Raw genomic sequence first — 25,329 nt, 5'->3', positions numbered from 1 at the left:
AAGCGTATCTGTGGACTTCCCAGTGTTAACATACTAGTAACTCTGCATGAAATAACGGCAGAGATCAATGTGTGACGTACGGCTATCATATCCTTTAGGAAAGTGCTGCGAAATACGGCGTTAATAGGCTACAGTAGCAAACGACCGATGCAAATGCCTTTGCAAACAGCACGATGTCACTTCCAAACATCACCTGCCTCTCCAGGGCTCGTAACCATATCGGTTACTGGAATACAGTGGCTTGTATAGTTGAGTTCCTATTGAAGTTGGTAAAAGCTGACGGTAGTGTTCGAGTGTGTTGCAGAACCACGAAGCTGTGGACGCAGGCAACAAGGCACCGTGCAAGCTTGTGGCGGTTCAATAATAGCGTGGGTTGTGTTCACGTGGAAAGGAATGCGTCGTCTGATCCAACTCAACCAATCATTGACCAGAAATGGTTATATTCGGCTACCTGGACACCATCTGCAGGCATCATGGACTTCATGTTCGAAAGCAACGGTCGACTTTTTATGGATGACAATGCGCTGCGTCACCGGGCCACCATTGTTCGCGACTGGTCTGAGGAACATTATGGACAGTATGAGCGAATGATTTGGCCACCCTGATCGCCCGACATGAATCCCATTGATCATTTATGGGTCATAATCGAGAGGTCACTTCGTGCACAAAATCCTACACCTGAAACACTTTCGCAATTATGGACGGCGGTAGAGACAGCATGGTTCAATATTTCTGCAGGGGACTCCCAATGATTTGTTGAGTCCGTGCTACGTCGAGTTACTGCACTTCGCCTGCCAAAAGAAAGTCCGATACTGTATTTGGGGGTATCACATGACGTTTGTCACTTCAGTGTATCTGATGAATTTTAAATTTAAGTGATGTAGTTATTCGAACTGGACAAAAAGAAACGAAATCGTTGACCTGTCTCGAGCGCTAGTAATTTTTTTCTATCTTAAATAGTCTAAACTTCGCGGAACTGCTAGTGGAACAGTTTGTTTAAAAATTTGCATCAGCTGGGTGTCGAACCTAAAATCCCAATGTGGTAGGGGAACAATTTACCACGAAGGCACATGTCTTGTTGACAACAAACCTTATTTCGCATATTAACGACGGGAACAAAACTTAAAAATCGATATTGTCGAGAATTTTTGGGAGTTTTATCGAACTGTTTTGCGATATTGATATTTAAGTTCTGAACTTCAGCTACCAAAATTAGAAAATATTACAAAAGTCTTACTCTAGTGTGCTCCCATTGTTAGAGGGGAAGAGGAGCAGCTAGAAGTGACAAACAAGAAGCTGCGCATTGTTATGTCAACAACGTAGCTGTGGCGTACATCCTTTCAGGCACACAGATGGCATCTACATTTATATCTACATCTGCATGGTTACTCTGCAATCCACACTTAAGTGCCTGGTAGAGAGTTCATCGAACCATTTTCATACTACTTCTCCACCTTTCCACTCTCAAGTGGTGCGTGGAAAAAAGGAACACCTAAATCTTTCCGTTCGACCTCTGATTTCTATTATTTTATGATGATGATCATTTCTCCCTACGTAGGTGGGTGTCAACCAAATATTTTCGCATTCCTTCTCATTCTTCTTCACGTAGAGGGTAGCCACATGACACATGTCTTCTTTCTCCAGCGAGAGGATCCTCGAATATGTGACGCCTGCGTGCAGTGCGTAATAATTTACTAGACAGGATTAGGTATCCAGAGAAGAGCGCAGGAGCCTATTTTCCGACACGTTTGCCCCCTATTTTAAATGGCAAAGACACGAATGTGTCGCGACTCTTAAAGAATTCCGAACTGTTCCCTAAAATATTAGACATAAGTTTTTGAAGTATTATCAGGGTGGTTGGTTCATTGATATTTTTTTAAGTGACCAGAAAGTCACATTTCCCTGTGTAATTATTTTAGCTTCCCTTATATCGTGCCTCTATTTCATTTGCGAGGTTTTGAACATCTGCTTCATGAATTTAAGCTTGTGTGAATGTGCGGCTGATAGCGAGTGAGGTTTGAAGAGAGTGCTCATATTTGCTTAAGATTTACCCTTCCTAGTATTGTGACATTGAAACTACATTCGGTCCTATTAACATATTTAAGGTGCCTAATAACCCTGTCGTTGAGCGCCTGTACACCACAAACACACCCACACCCACCTAACCACCCACCCACCCACCCACACACCCACCCACCCACCCACCCACACACACACACACACACACACACACACACACACACACACACACACACACATTTTATCCGTTTGTTATTGTTTTACTTATTTCCCACAATAGGTAAGGTTTACAGATTATCGTCTATGGTCGGCCGTGCTTACTACTACATAAAAAAGAAGGGTGTACCATAATTTCATAATATACGGTGCGCAACAGTATTAAAATATGACTGTTGCGAAACCCTGTCATTGTCTTCCATTGCGATGTATAAATTTGAAATCTGGCTCAAAGGTGCCAACAACCTTCCTCTGTAAGGGTGCAAACGTGTGGAGCCGCGCGACGTCACACTCGGACTCTACGACGCTTCAGAGAGCAAGTGTCGACACGCGCGAAAAAAAGGCCAGTCCTCAGAAATTCATGTGACGTGTAAAGTGAATTAGTGATCCCTCAACGCCGCCAAATTTCACCACAATTCCACCCAGTATCATCACCGTACAGCAGCATATGAGGACTTCATCACTTGACGACTGAAACACCGGGTACACAAATGCACTGTTTTGAATATGTGCGTCCGTCCCTACACCTCTGACGTACCATGCATGGTCAGTTAGGAGATCAAAATTCTGAAGCTGTGATGCTCCTGTTGGATTTCCTAAGAGACACGGAACGTATGCTCATAGCAATATCTGAATTATTCAGTATCACTGACGCCCCGTAGCGCCCAAATACTGAAATTCTGCACGTCAGTTGTCTCTTGAAAACCAACGAGTTTACCATGCTGCTTCACATATTAAGAGCTCCACACGTACAATCCGTGCACCCAACTTACACTGATGGTTCACGGATTGTATTATTAATTAAAGAATACTTTCATGAAGTTTCGTCAGGGGGCGGTGCTATATGTGGCCTTGAAAATGGTGTCTGTACAAGCAGAGAGCTGTCACTGAGTTTCTTTTGGCGGAAAGCCAGAGTATCTCAGATATTCATAGGTGCTTACGGAATATCTACGAAGCCTTGGTAGCGAAAAAATGCACAGCGATTCGTTGGACGAAGCATCTGTCAATATAGCAACAAGTCGCTTAAACCTGTCCGATCTCCCGCGTGGCAGCCAGCCGCACACACCTATGCAGCCGGCTACGTTGGAACGTGCGGACACTCTCACTGCAGGTGATCGACAGATCTCAATGAGATACCTCGCTTCTGAACCGGACGTCTCTGCTGGCAGTACTGTGAAACTCGTCCACCGTTTGGGGTACTCAGAGGTGTGAGCCCGGCGGGTTCCTCGCCGCCTAACGGAGGAGAATAAAGAGCACCGAAGGACCATCTAATCGTGACAATTTTTTGTCGAACATCGTCACAAAACTTCATTTGTCTAATCTTCTTCATTCACCATACTGATCAGATCTCATATCTTCCGACTTCCATGTGTTTGGCCCAATGAACGATGCACTCCGCGGTAAGCAGTAAGTTGGTGATGGGGAGGTTATTGACGCAGCAAGACGTTGGCTCCCATGTGCACCCATAAAATGGTATCATGCGGTCATACAGACATTTCCAGTAAGGTGGCCCTAGGCCGTTACATTGAACGGAGATTATGTTGAAGCATGAGGCAAAATTGTGGAAGATAATATGGTTTAAATGCCCTGCTTAACTTGGAGGACAGATCAGATAGATTGTGGAAAGGGGCCAAAATAAGGGGCTGTCAGTTACACTAGAACATACAACGTTATTATTTGATCAAACATTACAAGACCCCAAAAAAATAGTTTTTTTAAAACAGACAGCTTTAATCTTTGGGACTTAGTTGCCGACTGAAAGCCACTTTAATTTTAAAATGGCTGAAGGCCAATAACTTGAAACACAAGCATCATCAGAAATTTAAAATTCAAGCCTTATCTTAAAACAGTTCTTTAGTTAGGCTGAAGTAACAAGTTAAATTCAAATCGACTGAAGGCCTAACATTTAAAACTACATAACATTAATTTATTTAATACCAAAGGCCTTACGTGAAACCAGGCTCAAGGCCTCAAGAGCAAAACAACTCTAGCTTTTTAAAAAATTGGCTAGAAGCCATACAAGTACAAAGAACAAGAACAGATTTTAAAAAATAGGGCAGTACACACAAGGGCGCTCAGGTGTTCGAGGGTCGGCCTGTAATTCAAACACTAACGCTCGCTTAGGCGAAACGGTCAGCCGGGCCAACCATTCACGATACGACGACAACCCAACCGTCCGACAGTCAGCGGACGCACCGACAAGACAACTTCCACTTCACCCGACCACGGCCCAACAGGGAGTTCAACGGAACAACTTAGGAGACATTGGCACCCACAACCAATCATGCATGGAGCTGTCAAACTACACACCGCACTGGAAAGCAATAACACAATGAAGAAACTGCACTGCCTGAAATTTACGTCAACGGCCAGGGCAGGTAACCGGAACGGTAACAGCCACAAGGCAGAAAATTCCGCTAGAGCACTTCAATTCAAATAGGATGGCTAGAATTTTGCAACTTGAAAACCACGTTGTCGCTTGCGGGAGTATCCCGACAGCCGATAACGAACTCAAAACGACACAATGTGAACAGTCTTGACTTGCTGCTAGGTTAAAAAATGGTTCAAATGACTCTGAGCACTATGGGGCTTAACTTCTAAGGTCATCAGTCCCCTAGAACGTAGAACTACTTACACCTAACTAACCTAAGGACATCACACACATCCATGCCCGAGGCAGGATTCGAACCTGCGACCGTAGCGGTCACGCGGTTCCAGACTATAGCGCCTAGAACCGCACGGCCAAACCCGGCCGCCACTGCTAGGTTAAATCAAAACTCAACTTTCGTGTCCAGGGTCGGTGAGCCATGGACCTCGTAGCAATGGGAACAGCGCCACACACCCCGACACCGCGTAGAGACCGGCAACGGGCCTCGGCCAAACTATGCCCCGCCGAGAATTCCTCGCTACTCCACGCCAACCGACCGACTCGTCGCATACCGCCCAGCCGGAAACTATAAGCGCCAAGTCAAAGACAGTCCAAGGTGCGAATATCGATACACACCGCTGCTACCACCCGCGGAAGGGAGACTAAACACAGAATCGTAAAGAAGGTTTAATCCATCACATAGCATGAGCCAGCCACTGCTCAATGGTGTATTGAAATTCGCAATGAAACCAGTTAGCTTTCAGAAAGAAAATGTTTTGCATTACTTACTGAGCGCCTTTCGTAGAATACTAAACACAAACCGAAGAAACTTTGACGCCAGCTGTCACAAATTTAAACACATCATACACGTAAACTAAGGATATCCGCATAGGGAGCCTGTCTCTAAAAATGACCAGTTTTCTACCACGAAATATCATACCTTATCGATGCCTTCTTTTTCTGCGGGGCGCTGCAACGGTAAAACATACTCAAATTTCCGTATCATTTTTGACGTGCAACTACTGTTTTCGCTCTTTTACTTCGTATAACGCTTCGGCGGTCACGTCGATGTTGATAAATTTCAGCCAGGCAGGCGACACTGTGCGTGTGTATATCGTGTTTCAAACATGCCCGAAAACGAAAGCGAGCGGACGCAGTCGCCACCGGTCGTGTTGGGACACGTGTGGTGTACACACAACTGGCAGACGGCGGTGGAGCGCAGAAAAAAGACAGACGGGAGTGCGCGACAGCGCGTGGCGCGGTGGGACCGCCTAGCCCGGAGGCTTGTGGGCGTGTGCCGACCGCGACCGGAGCAGAGGAGAGGCAGAGAGAGAGAGAGAGAGAGAGAGAGAGAGAGGCCAGTGGCCACGGCGACACGCGGGCACGGCGAGAGGTGACCAGCTCTGCCGCCGCCGTACTTTCGCCGCTCAGTATGTAGGCCAGCGCCTGCCTGGAAGTCGGTAGCCGCATTGTTCGACACGCCGGCCGCCCGCCACGGCAAAGTAAAAGGATCCGCCCGGCAGCCATTAATCAGGCGGCGCGGGCCCCGCTCTATTAGTGCAGCCTCAGCAGTAGGTGCCCGCTGGTACGTAGCAATTACCCCGCTGCTCCTCTGCCCTATTCACGCCGTGCGCCTGCTTGACAGTGCGGGGGCGTGAGGTTTCAATTACAGAAGCGGTTGGTAGGACACTGCGATCAGAATCCGGGTCAAGTGTGATCCAAGAGAATCTGCAAGTAAACTAGAACAACGGAAACTAGGCGAACGTCAGAACTGAGGCAGTTACAATTGTGACGCATGGCTTCATGGATAAACTGGCGGTAAAACCTTGTAAGTCCGAATCACTTGTGGGTATGCAGCAGGGTGACGTCTCTGACAACTCCCGATATTTCGACAGTTGTATACCGTGTCATTTTCAAGGTACACGTGCTACGAGAGACTGCTGTGCTATAAATTTAAAACCCCAGTATGCGGAGCGTATGCTTCAACATAACACGATCACACCCTAAACACTAGCGCCACGACACAACCAAAGACGACCAATGTAAGAAGTTATTGATGGTAAACATAAGTGACCAATGCGTGAGACAGCAGTAACTCTGTCCATCTGTTTGTCCAGGGAGATGGTTCATATGGTTCTGAGCACCACGGGACTTAACATCCGTGGTCATCAGTGCCCTAGAACTTAGAACTACTTAAACCTAACTAACCTAAGGACAACACACACATCCATGCCCGAAGCAGGATTCGAAATTGCGACCGTAGCAGTCGCGCGGTTCCGGATGTCCAGGGAGAGAGCGGGATTCCTAGCACAATTTCAGAAAAAAATTCCATCTCTATTCTCTCACTTGCTAAATTAATACCAACGGCTTGCTTAATAACTGTATTTAAATAACAGGAAATACATGCCAGAATCTCCGTTTTGTTAAATTCCACAGGATGAGTGGTGCCAAAGAAGGTTTCGATAACAGTACAATTACTCGGCTGTTGTAGCGTGTGTGTGTGTATACGCTCAAGAACAGATCTTCCACAGTACTGAGCGTCTGATCAACATATGACGCATGGCATGACTGGGGCTATGGTTATATTTTACTAAAAGAGCCTTTGCTATGCAGAGAGTATTCGCTCTTAATTTTCACCCCACCATGATTCAAATGTATGGTATTGCTGAAAGGGCAAGGAAACAGAAGACATGGACGTACCTGATACATGAACCATGGCTTGAGTGCTGTATTAAATTAATGAATATGAGAGCAGCAGAGGAGATAGATGGCCACTGAAATGAAACACGAACCCAGAAATACAATCATTTATTGACAGTTAGCCAAGTGTACATTACCACTGGATAAAAATGAGAAATCAAATTCTCTCTCTGGGCAGAAATGAGGGCCGAACTTGAGTTCATGAAAGAATCAGTTTAAATGTTGGGGTGAGAGGCATGGTTCATACAGGAACTGAAATTTCTCGGTAACAAAGCTAGCCGGCCGAAGTGGCCGTGCGGTGAAAGGCGCTGCAGTCTGGAACCGCAAGACCGCTACGGTCGCAGGTTCGAATCCTGCCTCGGGCATGGATGTTTGTGATGTCCTTAGGTTAGTTAGGTTTAACTAGTTCTAAGTTCTAGGGGACTAATCACCTCAGCAGTTGAGTCCCATAGTGCTCAGAGCCATTTGAACCATTTTTGGTAACAAAGCTTCAGAAAGAATCTAATTAAATATATACGCAGGGTCGCTTTGATAGTGATGATTGTATTGATTTGATAAATGAGACTGACAATAATTCAGAAAATCGCACGACAGAACTCACCAACAAGAGGTCAAGATGATAGCATCGCCAATTTGTATCACAACATCGAAACACGCCATTACCCTAATGAATGTTACTTACTTTCCACAGTGCTACGTAAACTTAACCTAAGTTAAAACTTGTGTTAGTTGGTTTCCTATAAACAGAGTGCCCCAACGAACCATCAGACTTTCTCCTAACCAACAACATATCAAGGAAGGGAAGGAGGTCATTCTTTTCTGCCTATATTACGAAGTAAATATTCTGGAGGACTGAATTAAGATATTTTAAAAGCCATCTCATTTCTCACATCTATGCATTCCTGATCTATATAAATGACCTGGGTGACAATCTGAGCAGTTCTCTTAGATTGTTCGCAGATGATGCTGTAATTTACCGTCTAGTAAGGTCATCCGAAGACCAGTATCAGTTCCAAAGCGATTTAGAAAAGATTGCTGTATGGTGTGGCAGGTGGCAGTTGACGCTAAATAACGAAAAGTGTGAGGTGATCCACATGAGTTCCTAAAGAAATCCGTTGGAATTAGATTACTCGATAAATAGTACAATTCTCAAGGCTGTCAATTCAACTAAGTACCTGGGTCTTAAAATTACGAACAACTTCAGTTGGAAAGACCACATGGATAATATTGTGGGGAAGGCGAGCCAAAGGTTGCGTTTCATTGGCAGGACCCTTAGAAGATTCAACAAGTCCACTAAAGAGACAGCTTACACTACACTCGTTCGTCCTCTGTTAGAATATTGCTACGCGGTGTGGGCAGCTCGTTTTGTAGTATCACGTAATAGGGGAGAGAGTGTGGCAGATATGATACGCTAGTTGGGATGGAAGTCATTAAAGCAAAGACGTTTTTCGTCACGGCGAGATCTATTTACGAAATTTCAGTCACCAACTTTCTCTTCCGAATGCGAAAATATTTTGTTGAGCCCGGCCTACATAGGTAGAAATGATCAAAATAAAATAAGAGAAATCAGAGCTCGAACAGAAAGGTTTAGGTGTTCGTTTTTCCCGCGCGCCGTTCGGGAGTGGAATGGTAGAGAGATAGTATGATTGTAGTTCGATGAACCCTCTGCCAAGCACTTAAATGTGAATTGCAGAGTAGTCATGTAGATGTAGATGTAGATGAGACAAAACAAAAATTTGTAATCCTCATATCTGAAAACACACACCGACACACACAGGTTTCAATCATGCCAATTCCAAGGCATGTTTCTCGAAGTCTTCCGAAGTGATTAACATTGCAAGGTCACAGGTTAGTGCAAGCGCGAGATAAGCCATTGCAAATGTGAAATTCTGGTGCATTAATAACCAGTGTAACCGACAGAATGTTGAATGCAAACTTGCAATAGTGCATGCATTGTGTTGTACAAGTGCCTTACGTCAGTTTGTGGTGTAGGATTCAATGCCTGTTGCACATGGTCAGTTAGTGCAGACACAGTTAAACCTTTTTGTGAATGACGCTGGAGTTATCGTCCGATTATGTCACATATGTGCTCGACTGGAGACAGATCGGGTGATTGAGCAGGCTAGGGCAATCTGTCGATATTCTGTAGACCATGTTGAGCTACAGCAGAGGTATATGGGCGAGCATTATCCTGTTGGACCACACCCCTTGGAACGCAGCACGACAGGCCGAATCACGAGACTGACATACAAATTTGCAGTCAGGGTGCGTGGGATATCCACGTGGGTGCTTCTGCTATCATACGAAATCACACGCCAGACCGTAACTCCAGGTGTACGTTCCTTGTGTCTAGCAAGCAGACAGGTTGGTTGCAGGCTTTCAACTAGCCGTCTTATAACCAACAGACGACCACCACTGGCATCGAGACAGAACCGGTATTCATCAGAAAACACAACAGACTTCCACCCAGCCCTCGACGGCGCTCTGAAGTCGCAAAAGGCGGTGGGTTGGGGGGGGGGGGGGGGGGGGGCAGTGGAATGTACGCAACGGTGTGTCAGGCTCGGATCTGTCCTTGCAGTAACCGATTTGAAGCAGTTCGTTGTCACTGTGGTGCCAAGTGCTACTCAAACTGCTGCTGCAGATACAGTACGATGTCCCAGAGCCATACGATGAACACTACGATCTTCCTTCTCCGTAATGTCACGTGACCGTCCGGCGTCCGGTCTTCTTGCGACCGTACATTCTCTTGACCACTACCGCTAACAATCATGCACAGTGGCTTTCATTCCTGCCATGTCTTTCTGCAATACCGTAGAATATACATCTAGTTTCTCGTCGCCCTAATATACGTCCTCGTTCAATCTCAGTGAGGTGTTGACAATGGCATCTTTGTCCTCTGAAAGGCATTCTTGACTAACGTCAACTCACCACGCATAATCTCAAAGATAACTAACGCTCACGACCATTGCAGCGTGTATTTAAATCAAACCTGATTATCAGCTTGATAGTGGCACTACTAGCGCCACTCTTACGCGACTGGCGCGAAATTTTATGTACACGTCACCTTTCAGATGCACAATCACACCTATCATTTTCGTATGTCGTACAACTCCTTTTCGGTGTTGCGATTTTTGCCCGTCAGTGCATTACTTTATTTGGCTTACAAGCGAATGCTCTTAAAATCTGTTAACTGGCTACATTCTTCTAGGTGCTCTGCTGCCGCTGATATTATATTAAACCTTAATGTGTGATGCGTTCGTGCTCTTTAACGTTTACTTTTGTCGCTTCAGTTTCGACAAATACACTTTCCCACAACTTCACGCTACTTCATACATTGCCGCAATATGGAGGCAGTCTTAAGAAACAAGTATTTAGTGTTGAATGAAGAGTGAAATGATTTCATCGTTCTTCAGAAGGAGTCTGTGTTTGTGGTCAGGTACTCTGGTCATAAATGATAACTTTCGGTAGGTCCTGGGCATTCCTCCTTGCTATTAATATTAATATTATTGTTATTACCGCTGCGTTTTGAGGCACTCTTTACGTAAAAGTCAACACTGCCTTTGCCCATCAGCGCTTCCCTAAGGAAATCTAGCTGTGATCACAAGTTCATTATTAGCGTGCGAAGACAGAATGATAAGAATATCTTGCTTCTGGGCTGGATGGTGGGGCGAAGCAGAGTTTTGACATCTGTTTTTATAGGAACGATTCTTACAAGCCACACGGCCTACAGTATTGTTATATCTACTATAGATCAACACACTGTTATCGATCAGCACATCTAAGTAAAGGAAGCAGATCTTCAAGGAAAAGCTAATTTTCGTATGAATGTTATTCAGAAAGTAGTGGAATTTAACTATCTCTTACCCGTTATGTGGTCATAAAACAAACGTGTTAACCACATAGTGGATGCAGCAAGATGGTTTTAGTTCCGCATTACTTAATACTTTTCGTTCCAAATGGTTCATAAAAATATCAGCTACTACTGGCGACAGTTAAAATCATTGTACACCAAGTTCAACGTTACATTTAAAATAAGAGTAATCATAATTGGACTTGGTCAGTTATATCGGGAGCAATTTTACCCTCTATGCCACATCCATAGTATCTGCTATTGAAGAGGAATATGACGGGGCCAATCGAGCCAGGGTATTTTTATCATCAGTGACAATGGCCATGAAATCCTGCAGACTTATTAATAGATAAGTTGGTAGCAAGAAACGAGTAATCGGTTTTTATGTTCCGTCTCCGAAGAAGCCATTACAGATGGAGCAGAAGCTCAGTTTTGGAGAGGATGTGAGATGGAAAACGGTCTTGTCCTTTTCAAAGGAACTTTTCCGGAATTTGCCTCAGGCGACTTAAGGGAACGACGGAAAATTTTAATCTGAATAGGCAGACTGGGATCTGAAACATTTCACTCCCGAAAGTGAAACTTTCCGGCAATCTTGTCTACGGAGTTTCTGTGGCATCTCGCGAAATCTCACTGCGCCCGCGGACAACTTCCCCCACTCACGGTGATGTGTGGCGCGCGAGACCATGTACACGACATTTATTCCGAAGATCAACCACGAAACGTTTATCGACGGACACGGATCAGTTTTCTGCACTGCTCCACCGTTATAGCATGCCTATATGAGTCACTAGGCTTGCTCTGACCCACGATACAGGATTAAATTTGTGATCTTGCCCATAATATTAACAAACGCCATGTAGCAATCTCCGGGGACTGGGTGTTTGTGTTGACATCATTTCATCATCATCATCATAATTCGTGACAGTGGCCAAATTGGACTGAGTGCAAAAAGTGGACGGTGCGAAAAACTGGGACTTCGTAAACGCACTGATGACCGTGCAGTTGAGCGACCAACAAAACCAAACAAACAAACGTAGCAATCTAAATACTTTCAGGATGATTCATAGTTCCGACCAACGAGCTGGAAAATGTACACCGCAAACAGATCTAACACTCCCTACAACTGGCTCCTAACAACTTCTACCGAAAATCTCCGCTAAAGGGCAAAACTGGAATGAGAAATTTCGGCCTCTTAATTTGGCCAGGAAGGAAAACGAGGAAGGGCTAGACCAATGGGGATCTGACACAGTTCATTCGCTAGTACAATATACAAATTTATTTGTCACGAAGTGAATTACATTAAAGGTAATTAAGAAAGTATTTCCAAAAGGATGAATTCTATCTGTTGTTGTTGTGGTCTTTAGTCCTGAGACTGGTTTGATGCAGCTCTCCATGCTACTCTATCCTGTGCATGCCTCTTCATCCCCCAGTACCTACTGCAGCCTACGTCCTTCTGAATCTGTTTAGTGTATTCATCTCTTGGTCTCCCTCTACGATTTTTACCCTCCACGCTGCCCTCCAATTCTAAATTGGTGATCCCTCGATGTCTCAGAACATGTCCTACCAACCGATCCCTTCTTCTAGTCAAGTTGTGCCACAAGCTCCTCTTCTCCCCAATTCTATTCAATACCTCCTCATTGGTTATGTGATCTACCCATCTAATCTTCAGCATTCTTCTGTAGCACCACATTTCGAAAGCTTCTATTCTCTTCTAGTCTAAACTATTTATCGTCCACGTTTCACTTCCATACATGGCTACACTCCATACAAATACTTTCAGAAACGACTTCCTGATATTTAAATCTATACTCGACGTTAACAAATTTTTCTTCTTCAGAAACGCTTTCCTTGCCATTGCCAGTCTACATTTTATATCCTCTCTACTTCGACCATCATCAGTTATTTTACTCCCCAAATAGCAAAACTCCTTTACTACTTTAAATGTCTCATTTTCTAATCAAATTCCCTCAGCATCACCCGACTTAATTCGACTACATTCCATTATCCTCGTTTTGCTTTTGTTGATGTTCATCTTATACCCTCTTTTCAAGACACTGCCCCTCCGTTCAACTGCTCTTCCAAGTCCTTTGCAGTCTCTGACAGAATTACAATATCATCGGCGAACCTCAAAGTTTTTATTTCCTCTCTGTGGATTTAAATACCTACTCCGAACTTTTCTTTTGTTTCCTTTATTGCTTGCTCAATATACAGATTGAATAAGATCGGGGATAGGCTACAACCCTGTCTCACTCCCTTCCCAACTACTGCTTCCCTTTCATACCCCTCGACTCTTATAACTGCCATCTGGTTTCTGTACAAATTGTAAATAGCATTTCGCTCCCTGTATTTTACCCCTGCCACCTTCATAATTTGAAAGAGAGTATTCTAATCAACATTGTCAAAAGCTTTCTCTAAGTCTGCAAATGTTAGAAACGTAGGTTTGTCTTTCCTTAATCTTTCTTCTAAGATAAGTCGTAAGGTCAGTATTCCCTCACGTGTTCCAACATTTCTATGGAATCCAAATTGATCTTCCCCGAGGTTGGCTTCTATCAGTTTTTCCATTCGTCTGTAAAGAATTCGCGTTAGCATTTTGCAGCTGTGACTTATTAAACTGATAGTTCGGTAATTTTCACATCTGTCAACACCTGATTTCTTTGGGATTGGAAATATTATATTCTTCTTGAAGTCTGAAGAAATTTCGCCTGTCTCATACATCTTGCTCACCAGATGGTAGAGTTTTGTCAGGACTGGCTCTCCCGATGCTGTCAGAAGTTCTAATGGAATGTTGTCTACTCCGGGGGCCTTGTTTCGACTCAGGTCTTTCAGTGCTCTGTCAAACTCTTCACGCAGTATCGTATCTCCCATTTCATCTTCATCTACATCCTCTTCCATTTCCATAATATTGTCCTCAAGTACATCACCCTTGTATAGACCCTCTATATACTCCTTCCACCTTTCTGCTTTCCCTTCTTTGCTTAGAACTGGGTTTCCATCAAAGCTCTTGATATTCATGCAAGTGGTTCTCCCTTCTCCAAAGGTCTCTTTAATTTTCCTGTAGGCAGTATCTATCTTACCCCTAGTGAGATAAGCCTCTACGTACTTACATTTGTCCTCTAGCCAAGCCTGCTTAGCCATTTTGCACTTCCTGTCGATCTCATTTTTGAGACGTTTGTATTCCTTTTTGCCTGCTTCATTTACCGCATTTTTATATTTTCTCCTATCATCAATTAAATTCAATATTTCTTCTGTTACCCAAGGGTTTCTACCAGCCCTCGTCTATTTGATCCTCCGCTGCCTTCACTATTTCATCCCTCAAAGCTACCCATTCCCCTTCTACTGTATTTCTTTCCCCCATTCCTGTCAGTTGTTCCCTTATGCTCTCCCTGAAACTCTGTACAACCTCTGGTTTAGTCAGTTTATCCAGGTCCCATCTCCTTAAAGTCCCACCTTTTCGTAGTTTCTTCAGTTTTAATCTACAGTTCATAACCATAATTCTATCTAAGAATATATTTAAACAACGATGAAATTTGTCACTGAACAGTAATCAGTGATGGCACAAAATGTCAGTTTTACTACGTAAATAGCAGGAAATCACTGTTTGCCATATGATAAAAGATTACTATTACAAATTTCAGTCAATATTTAAAGCACTACAAGCTAAACACAGGCCAACGTGACCTCTGCATATCCTTCCTGGTTCACACCAACGCAGAAACAGGTGGGTGGCAGCAAAGGGCGCCCTCCCGCCTCGTTGCTCCACTGATCCTCCCTCCTCCCATACTCGATTGCGGCCCAAGGAAGCCGGCCCTGCAGGCCACGCTAGAAGGAGCAGCGCGTACTGGGCAATTTCTTAGAGACAAAGATAAGACAATACCGATATCGACACAGCAAAACAATCCGCGGCGGCTGAAAGGTATCAGTCCAAATTCAATACAGAAAGATATAACACAGAACATCGCACTTTGAATTTCTACAGAGATTTCCTTAAGTGAATCCTCGTCAAGTCCATCACTTTTTACAAATAGAAATCCATAAAGGAACTAGAAACAATTTTGCATCCACACAGGGAGCCACGATTGACTCATTGCTACAGCAACCCAATTCCAAAATTATTTAAAGAGGCATCCCCGATTACAAAGTTATTTTTAATACAAATAACGCGTTTCTCCTGATTAAGGCTTCCCCAGCTTTTTGAAAGGCAATAAAAACAAGTCATATCACCAACGGATGATTTGTTACCGTCGTTTCTATTAACCGCCCTACCAGCCGGTTATTTCAATTGCCTTAATAGCCTTTCAAAAACCTGAGGAAGCCTTAACCAGGCGATACGCGTTAGTCAGAAAGCTGGTAAAAAAAACCATCTTCAGGATAAAACATCAAACAAGATACACTTGAAATCATCGTAGTCACAAGCTGAAGTGCAGCACAGGGCCACAGGTACAAAAAAAATGGTTCAAAAGGCTCTGAGCACTATGGGACTCAACTACTGTGGTCATCAGTCCCCTAGAACTTAGAACTACTTAAACCTAACTAACCTAAGGACATCACACACATCCATGCCCGAGGCAGGATTCGAACCTGCGACCGTAGCAGTCGCACGGTTCCGGACTGCGCGCCTAGAACCGCGAGACCACCACGGCCGGCACCACAGGTACATCGAGTGAACCTAGAGAGCAGTTTAATAGACAGTCAAACTGAAGAACGGTGACTCACTTGCTCTCCAGGTTCATTCGATGTACGTGTAGCCCCACGCCGTGCTTCATCTGGCGGCTATGATGATTTCAAGTGTACCTTGTTTGACTGTTATTCCTTTAGATGGTTTGTTACCATCGTTCTCATTAACCGCCCTACTAGCCGGTTATTTTACTTGTTTTAATAGCCTTTCAAAAATCCGAGAAGCTTTAACCAGGCGATACACGTTATTTGCAATAAAAATAACTTTGTAACCGAGACTGTCTCTTTATACAATCCTCCTATTCTAGTTGCCTTATCACGTTTGAAAAGTATCTTTGTTGATCATGAAGGTTCACAAACTCCTAACTTTAGACATTTTAAATACTTTAGAACATCGTCTCCACACCCCGATTTCACGATTTCCCGTGCACTTTATAAATTATTTTATCATCCATTTCTTTCAGTTAACCAACCTCAGAAACTACCACTAACAGCAATCCTCTGCAAAGTGCTTACACCTGCCAGGAAATTTCAAATTTCAACAATTCGTTTCGAATAGATATTGGAAAAACATCTTCTATCATGGGAAGTCACTTGCTCTTAAGCCAGCGCTACAGCCCCTAACTACAACTCATTCCTCCAAAGCCATTTCTTGTTCAGTTCTCTTACGTGAGTATACAAAATACCTTCACTGACAATGGGTTTGTGTAGTGGAGCTATATTCAGTTAATGAAATCAACACTTACTTGCAGATGTTAAGTGCAATTTTAAGTGAAGTACGATCCTATAAACAATGGCCGTGATGAATTCAATTTGTAAGTGTGGCTGGCGTTGTCAGCGAAATGTCTAGTATTCGTGGGAAAGGGATTGGATTGGTAAATCTGCATTTTGCTGCTACAGTTGACAGCATAAGGTTTTCTTTTTACCTGTCCTGTGCCAACCTTTTCATCTCAGAGTAGCACATGTAACCTACGTAATCAATTATTTGCTGCATGAATTCCAATCTGTGTCTTTTGTTGCAGGTTTTACTCTCTACAGCTCCCTCTAATACTAAGATAGTTATTCCCTAATGCCTTAACAGACGTCTAATCATCCTGACTACGCATATGTGCACGAAGTTTTTCGCGATGGAGTCCGTGCATAGGAATTTCTCGGTTCACTTGCAGCGTCAAATTCGGATAAAATTCCAAGCTTCCGATGATATCCTCTATCACACCTTGTTCAGCGACTAAAGCTGATGTGGGGAATTGGCAAGGTTCTCTTTTTTGCACCCACAGAACTGCATTCTACTTGCAGGATTATGTCATGAAGCCTGTACACAGATGGCACGCTCTACGTTCACAGATTTTGCTTGCTCTCTATCTCACATTGTTTGAAGCGCCTTCTATTGCATCAGGCATTTTACTATGAGGAGTATTGCTCTGTTTTTTCTCCTTGTCAAGTGCACCCTTCCATGCATTGCTAACTGCATAGTGTCTCTACTGAAGTTATTTTCACAAAGTCTAATTTCAATAGCTTCTCTGATCACAGAGTCTGAATAGTTTAGAGATTGAGCCAGTATTCTTATTTGTTCAAAATCTTGTGCTTATTTAACTGACTGTGCCCTGCCACTACTCATACTCTGTTATACCGACATTGCCTTGATCTCAACCCCCCCCCCCTCTCCTCGCTTTTATAAGGTCCTCCAAATCCTTGAACACCATATGCTCTGCCTTGCCTTCTGTATCCACCTTCCTTCCCCCACACTACTCCTGTATGACCTCATCTCCTTCCACCACCACCTCCTCCTTTTCCTCCAACATATCCACATCCTTTACACCATCTGCCCACCATCCCCCCCCCCACTCATTGACACGCCTCTATCGCTGTATTCCTCCCTCTATCCGCTTCCACACCCTCCATCTCCTTCATCAGAGCAATTTCCAGAACCTCCCCCTCCCAGATGTTGAACTTCACTCTGACATCTACCCTTCCTACCAGCTGCAGCCTGTCTTGTTTCCCCCCTCCCCCCTCCCCAGGGCCCCTTTTTTCTCCCACCTCCTTCTCCCGGAGTGGATTTTCCTCCTTCCCCCCATGAGTCCCTGCAGCCCTTCCTCGGCTGTTCCCTCCCCCATCTTTCCTTGCCCCACCCCCTTCGGCGAGCTCTCCACCCATCTCCCCCTCTAGCACCACCCATACCCCCTTTTTTTCGCTGGCCGTGGTGGCCAAGCATTTCTAGGCGCTACAGTCTGGAACTGCGTGACCGCTACAGTCGCAGGTTCGAATCCTTCCTCAGGCATGGGTGTGTGTGACACCCTTAGGTTAGTTAAGTTTAAATAGTTCTAAGTTCTAGGGGACTGATGACCTCAGCAGTTAAGTCCCATAGTGCTCAGAGCCATTTGAAACAACATTTTCTTTCCCTCTTTCTCATCTCCTTACCATTGGTACATCCTCTTCATTTGTTTGAAATCGTCGGTGTGCTACATCTGTGTTGTGTTTGGTGCTGTTCTCCAGTGCCGTCAAGAACTGTGGTTTCAATTGTACGTAGCATTGATGTCCGTGATTGTTCTGTGAAATGCCGCCCTTCGCAACTTTTATCCTCCGACCATACTTTGCCTTGTGTTCTTTGAACTGTTCCAGTGTGTGGTTTTTTGCATGCACTACTTTTTTAAGGTTTTTATCTCCATTTTAGAGTCGCCACTTTTTGTCTGTTCTCATCCATAATGTTACCCCTTTTATATCTATGTACGCCATATTTTCTCCTTTATGTTACTTTAAATGCCTTCTATTGTATAATTCATGTCTTTCGGCTGAATAGCAGAGCATATGCTACTGCCAGCCCACCCCAGATGGGGAACTGAAGTACAATAAAGAAGGAAAAAATAAAAACCAAAAAAGCCACTACTGACATCAATCGACTTGTATACATACTACACCTAGTTAGCTTGCTGTCCCAAGGTGGCTTCCATCAACTCCTCCCAGATGATGCCGTCTCTCCCTCCTATCAACTCTGATCCTTACGTCCCCCTCCCTCTCTCTGCCCTTTTCCCAGCCTCCCTACCCCCATCCATCTTGTTTTTTTTCATCCAGCAATCTCTTGGACTCCTTTCTCTCCCTCAATCCTTTTGCTTTTCCACTCCACTGCCTTCCCCACTCCTTCTCGCTTCTGCCCTGCCCACCTTTTTTGTGTGCTCTCCCTCCATTAGCTCTCCACTTTTTGCTTCCCCCCTTCTTTCCCCTCATCAATCTGGGTTTTCCCATCCCCCCCCCCCCATCTGCTAACTTTTTAAAGTGTTGCGGACAGAAATCATACTGTCACTGTGTGTTTTTTTAATTGTGCCTGTCAACTCACTGTGTTCCTTCATTAGAGTCGTTAACCCCTTGTTTTTTATATTTTAACTTCCGCAACTTTCCACCATTTTACTGTTTTAACAAAGTCACCGATTTATCGCCTTCTTTATATTGTTTGTTACGTTCTCATTATGTTTTTTAAGTCTTCTATCGGCTGTAGAGCGGCGTATGAAGCTGCTGTCAGCCCTCCACCCCCCAATCTGGAGGTGGGAGAATCGAAATTCAATAAAGAAAAAAAAATCGCTTGCTGCTACTTTTCTTATACCACAGACTGGTAGCAGTAATTATCCTATGCTTTGCATCTGTTCGTCCCAGTAGTATATTGTACTTTCGGGACTTCTTCTGTGTGAAAGCGCGTTCATTGTCAGTTTATTTTGCCTTCCAGACTTCTTATGTGCATGTGTGCCTGTTCATCGTCACTGTCTGGTCTATGTTCCACCGTCGCTGCCTCCGCTGTTGCTGCTGCTGCCACCTCCGTCTTCGTCGCTAATGCCACTGCCGCCGACTTCGTCACCCATCCATTAACTGGTAACTGCAATGCCGCCATGGTTCCACCTACCACTACCATTGTTTTCACCCACTCCTCCCAAAACCCTACTGCCATCACTTGGAGCACTTCCAGTTTCCATCAGGTTTATCCACCTCTCCCAGTACTCCCCTCTTCCAGCATGCATTCCTCAGTAGTATTCTCTTAAGACCCAGCACAATGACCAGCGTCATCCAGTACAGCATCAACACTAGGACTGCCAGCACCATACATTGATCCACATGTGCCATCACCATCGACTTAGCCAGATGTTTCCCCCTAAATGTTTCTGGGTTGTCATACCCTCTTCATCCAAACCCCCTTCTACACAATCCCATCACATGTTACCCCAGTTGTGGCCACCACACCCCCTTTACCTACAACCATCGGGAAGACCCCCCAACGCCTCAGCACTGAAGCTTTCCCAAGCACTGACCAAAAATAAAACCTAAATAAAAGAAAAATACAGACTTAGAGACTGCCTGACCGTCGCATCCGTCACTACATCTACATAACTTTATATCTTCCTCCTCTCCCATCCCAAATTCCTCAGACCGAAACCCTGCTACTTGAAATCAGAAAACATATCCCTTCCTTACTCATCATTCAATCATCTCAAATCATCCATATAAAGGACTCCATCTTCATCATGTTCCCTGCTCCAGAATTCCACACCAAACTCCTCCAGAAGATCCTCCATGTTGCTTTCAGTCTCAATGCAAACCTTGCATCCTTTCTCACGACCACAATGACCAAGCAGCCACAACCTCCTCCCCATCTCCAAACCCTGTGATTTAAGGAATCGATCCTGAGACCATGATGTAGGAGGTGGAATCTGATTTCACTTCTCATCCTGCCCTTGTAGTTTGGAATGCACGCCATGCGTTCGATGCTTTGGCCTAACTTTCAAAGCCACATCTTCACTGTATCCCCATCCACAATTGACCACATTCTCCACTATTGAGCCCTGATCTGGAAACGTCTACAGGCTGTTGAGCTATCCAAATCCTGTCCTCCACCATACTGCTGACAAATATGTGTAATGTACACGCCGGCCGGAGTGGCCGAGCGGTTCTAGGCGCTGCAGTCCGGAACCGCGAGACCGCTACGGTCGCAGGTTCGAATCCTGCCTCGGGCATTGATGTGTGTGATGTCCTTAGGTTAGTTAGGTTTAATTAGTTCTAAGTTCTAGGCGACTGATGACCTCAGAAGTTAAGTCGCATAGTGCTCAGAGCCATTGTAATGTACACTGAAGCGCCAAAGAAACTGGTACACCTGCCTGATATCGTGTAAGAAGTGGCGCAACATGAGGTGGCACGTACTCGACTAATGTCTGAAGTAGTGTGGAGGGAAATGACACCATGAATCCTACAGGGCTGTCCATAAATAAGTAAGAGTACGAAGGGGTGGAGATCTCTTCTCAACAGCACGTGGCAAGGCATGCCAGATAAGCTCAACAATGTTCATGTCTGGAGAGTTTGGTAGCCAGCGGAAGTGTTCAAACTCAGAAGAGTGTTCCTGGAGGGGTCGAATTGTCCTGCTGGAATTTCCCAAGTCCGCCGGAATGCACAATGGACATGAATGGGAGCAGGTCACCAGACAAGATGCATCCGTGCGTGTCAGCAGTCATTCATCTGCTCAATAAAATGTTAAATGAGACTCGCCTGACCAGTCAACACGTTTTCAGTCATCAACAGTCTATGTTGTCGATGTTGACTGATCCAGGCTAGGCGCAAAGCTTTGTGTCGTGCAGTTATCAAGGGTACATTGGAGGGCCTTCGTCTCTGAAAGTCCATATAGATAATTGTTCGTTGAACTATTTGCACGCTGAAACTAGTTGGTGACTCAGAATTGAAATCGGCAGCAATTTGCGGAAAGGTTGCGCTCCTGTCACGTTGAACGATTCTCCTCAGTCATTGTTGGTCCTGTTCTTGCAGGTTTTTTTTCCGGCTACGATGTCGGAGATCGGATGTTTTACTGGATTCCTGATGTTGACGGTACATTCGTGAAATGGTCGTACGGGAAATCGCCACTTCATCGCTACCTCGGAGATGCTGTGTCCCATCACTCGTGCGCCGACATTAACACCACGTTCAAACTGACTTAAACCTTAATAACCTGCCATTGTAGCGGCAGTGCCATATTCTGCCTGTTTACAAACGGCTGTATTTGAATATGTATGGCTATATAAGTTTCTTTGGCGCTTCAGTGTACAATAACCACTGATTGACCATTTCCTCAAACAATGTCCTCACCTTTCTGCCCCTTCCTCAACCTCCATCTTTCAAACATGAGCTGACAGGTCCCATCAAACCTTTTGACAACGCCCTCGTCACCAACAATTCCCTCCACCACACTGAAGACGTCATCCGCTTTATGACCATAGTTCTTCAAAACATTCACCCTTTCCAGGGGCCACACACCCTACACCAAATTGCTCTTGATTCCTGCTCTGACTTCCACCTCAACATGCAAGCTACCTATCCCTGGAGCTAGATCCACTTGCTTTCCACCTGTCTCAACACCCCAATTCAGACCAACCTGAGCCTTCCATCCTCATCATCCCTCCTCTCCTTACATCATGACGTGACAGCAGGATAGTATCCAATATCCACTCTTTTCAGCCAATAAACGCCTCTTCATGCACACACTCCTCCAAGCGCATAATGATGCTTTCATCCTGAATGAAACCATCCTCCAATCTCTTCGTACTATCTACACTTCATTGTACATCCTCCACCAAACGTGTAATCCGCTACCAACGGCCTGAGGTGGAGCTCCTACCAGAAGAACCTGCCTATTCAGCCACAACTACTCTGTAACAATCCTACCGAATATCTTATTCTCACTCACTTCCTCAAAACCATAACTGTCACCTGCACCACTATCTGCATCAAACCACATCACCCTCCTCCATATGATTTCCTCAACCATATAGGCCATACCTTTTCAACTTGTATTATTGCAATGACATTAGCATCCATAGCCAGTCCCATGCTGAACTAAAGTAGTGGCATCAGTTCACTGATTTCCTCCATGGTGTTACCCTGAAAGCAGTTACACTCCTGATTTTATCCTGACCTCTTCTAACGTCATTCCGCGCATTACTGCTGCCGCCCTCGACCCTGTCAAAGGTAACCACATCCCTGTCTTAGTTACCATCACCTACACCACAAGACCTACCCATGCACCCACTCCTCCAGCCTCTTCCAAACACGACCAGTCCTACTAAAGTGGTGGCATCTGGGATGCCTACTGGGAATTCATTGTTACAGAACCCTGAAACCATTCCTTATTCTTCCAAGACCCCCATGACATGCACCTCTCTGCCACCTTCCTGCAACAGATGTTATCGAATGCCATAATACGTCACATTCCTACGAAACCCATCCATCCACACTGCCCGACATCCTTCCACACTGTCTCCTACTCCTCTGTAAATCCCATCGACTTTGTCGACCCTTCCTGCAGACCTATGACTGAGACCTACTTACACACATCTGAAAGTACAACAACATGTTCAGAGTTCGCTGAATGCCAAGAAACGCCGCATTTGGCGCCAAACCCGCAAAAACCTCAACGCCAAACTGCCTTTAAACTCTTCCAGCTATGGGAAGTATTTCACTGCCTTATTGGCAACAACCCTGCTCCCTCCTAACCCCCTTCGAGATAACCACTGTCTCCCCAAAAAACCTAAGTTAAGCCAATCCTTTTGCGTCCCTTGACACCTTCGCCATCCCAGATGACCCCCCACTTCGATTACTCCTTATTCTTAATAGACCAAGGGCTTTACCTTCCTCCCATTCCTCAATCCTAGTTCTCAGTACCTCGATGATATCTCATTGTCAGAACTCAATAATCCAATAACATCACAAGGCGTTCAACAGATACTCCATCACAAACGCAACGTGGCTCACAGTCGTGACTGTATCACCTACAGACACCTGAGAGAATGGCCCTTCACCTTCCTGAAAATCCGAGCCACCCTACAGGCCACACAGGCTTCTATTCTGAACTGTGGAGAACTTTTCGAATTCTCCTCTTCCTCATACTTAATCAGCCTGTCATGGACACCTCCTCCTAGTATCCCATCAGGCTCACGTCCATGTTTAGCAAGGTCTTTGAGTCTAACCTACACTCAAATACCCATAGACACCTACAACAACACATACCCATTCCTGCCCATCAATGTGACTTCTGTCCCAATTTTTCCTCCAATGACCAGCTCCTGTTCATTGCTCATCTCCTATACCACCAAATAAACCACCACAAAACCGCCATTTTTGTATTCCTAGATATTAAGAAAGCTTATGACCATTTATGACAATTGGGCACTTCTTTAAGATCCAGATCTATTCACCTCCCATAAATTATAGCACCTTCTCTCTCTCTAACAGCCGATCGACAACCATCGACAACACCTACTCTATCATATCACATTTGCAGTAGGTCCTCTACACTGCTGAAACACCCAAGCTCTCTCCTCCCCCTCACCTCCTATTCGTCTAGTCCAGTATGCTGATGACACTACCTTCCTTCTTCTCTACCCTCCAGAAATCCTACCAGTCACTCCATGTCGATCATTTCACCTCCTGGTGCAACCAGTGGCTCCTCAAAATCAACCCTACCAAATCACAGCCAATAATTATAGGTTTAACCACACAAAGCTTCCGTTCCCACAACTTTTACTTACCATTTACGATGTCCTAACCAGTTAACTGACACACTAAAATACATCAGATTAACATTATCACTGACTAACATGGAAGCTTCACTTAGTAATCATTCAACAGAAACCCAACAACAGACTAAAATTATTTAACTACTAACCAGCCAAACATGGGAATTGCACGCTTCTGAAATTCTTTGCACCTATAAAGCCCTGATCAGACTCACCCTCTGATATGCCAATATGGCATGGACTTCCACTCCTCTGCCTTTTATCATCCCCTACAGATCCTCGAACTCCATGAATTCTGCATAACCTTTTCGAACCACTTACCCACCTCCTTCCACGTCACCTACCAACTTATAAATTTCCCCAGGCTGCTCTTTCACCTCTGAATATCCTGTTACCGCATGCCGGAGTGGCTGAGCGGTTCTAGGTGCTACAGTCTGGAACCGCGCGACCGCTATGGTTGCAGGTTCGAATCCAGCCTGGGCATGGATGTGTGTTATGTTCTTAGGTTGGTTAGGTTTAAGTAGTTCTAAGTTATAGGGGACTGATGACCTCAGATGTTAAGTCCCATATTTTTCAGAGCCATTTGAACCATTTTTATCCTGTTACCTATAAACTCGATGCTACTCATACCTTAGTTTCCCCAGTGCTCACTAATCCTAGTGCTCTGCCACGCCTCTACCACCACTTTCACCCAACACTAAACTGCCACAGCCTCCAAGTCCTCTCCCAATGAAACACATTGCCTTCCAGTACCTGACCCTGAAATCCACTCTGATACATAGCCACCCTACCAAGTAAAGGAGAATACTACTACCCAAACCTAGTTTATTGTAATTTCAATCCCCTGCACCATACTGGCAGAGGAGGGCAGGCAACGGCACAGTCCACCACCCTTCACCCAAAGGGCTTTACAAATACAGAGAGCGAACTCTTACATAAAAGGGGGATGAGAAAGGGGGGCACAA

Source organism: Schistocerca piceifrons, chromosome 8, assembly GCF_021461385.2.
Source record: "Schistocerca piceifrons isolate TAMUIC-IGC-003096 chromosome 8, iqSchPice1.1, whole genome shotgun sequence".
Classification (NCBI taxonomy): Eukaryota; Metazoa; Arthropoda; class Insecta; order Orthoptera; family Acrididae; genus Schistocerca; species Schistocerca piceifrons.
Note: the sequence above shows the minus strand (reverse complement) of the source record.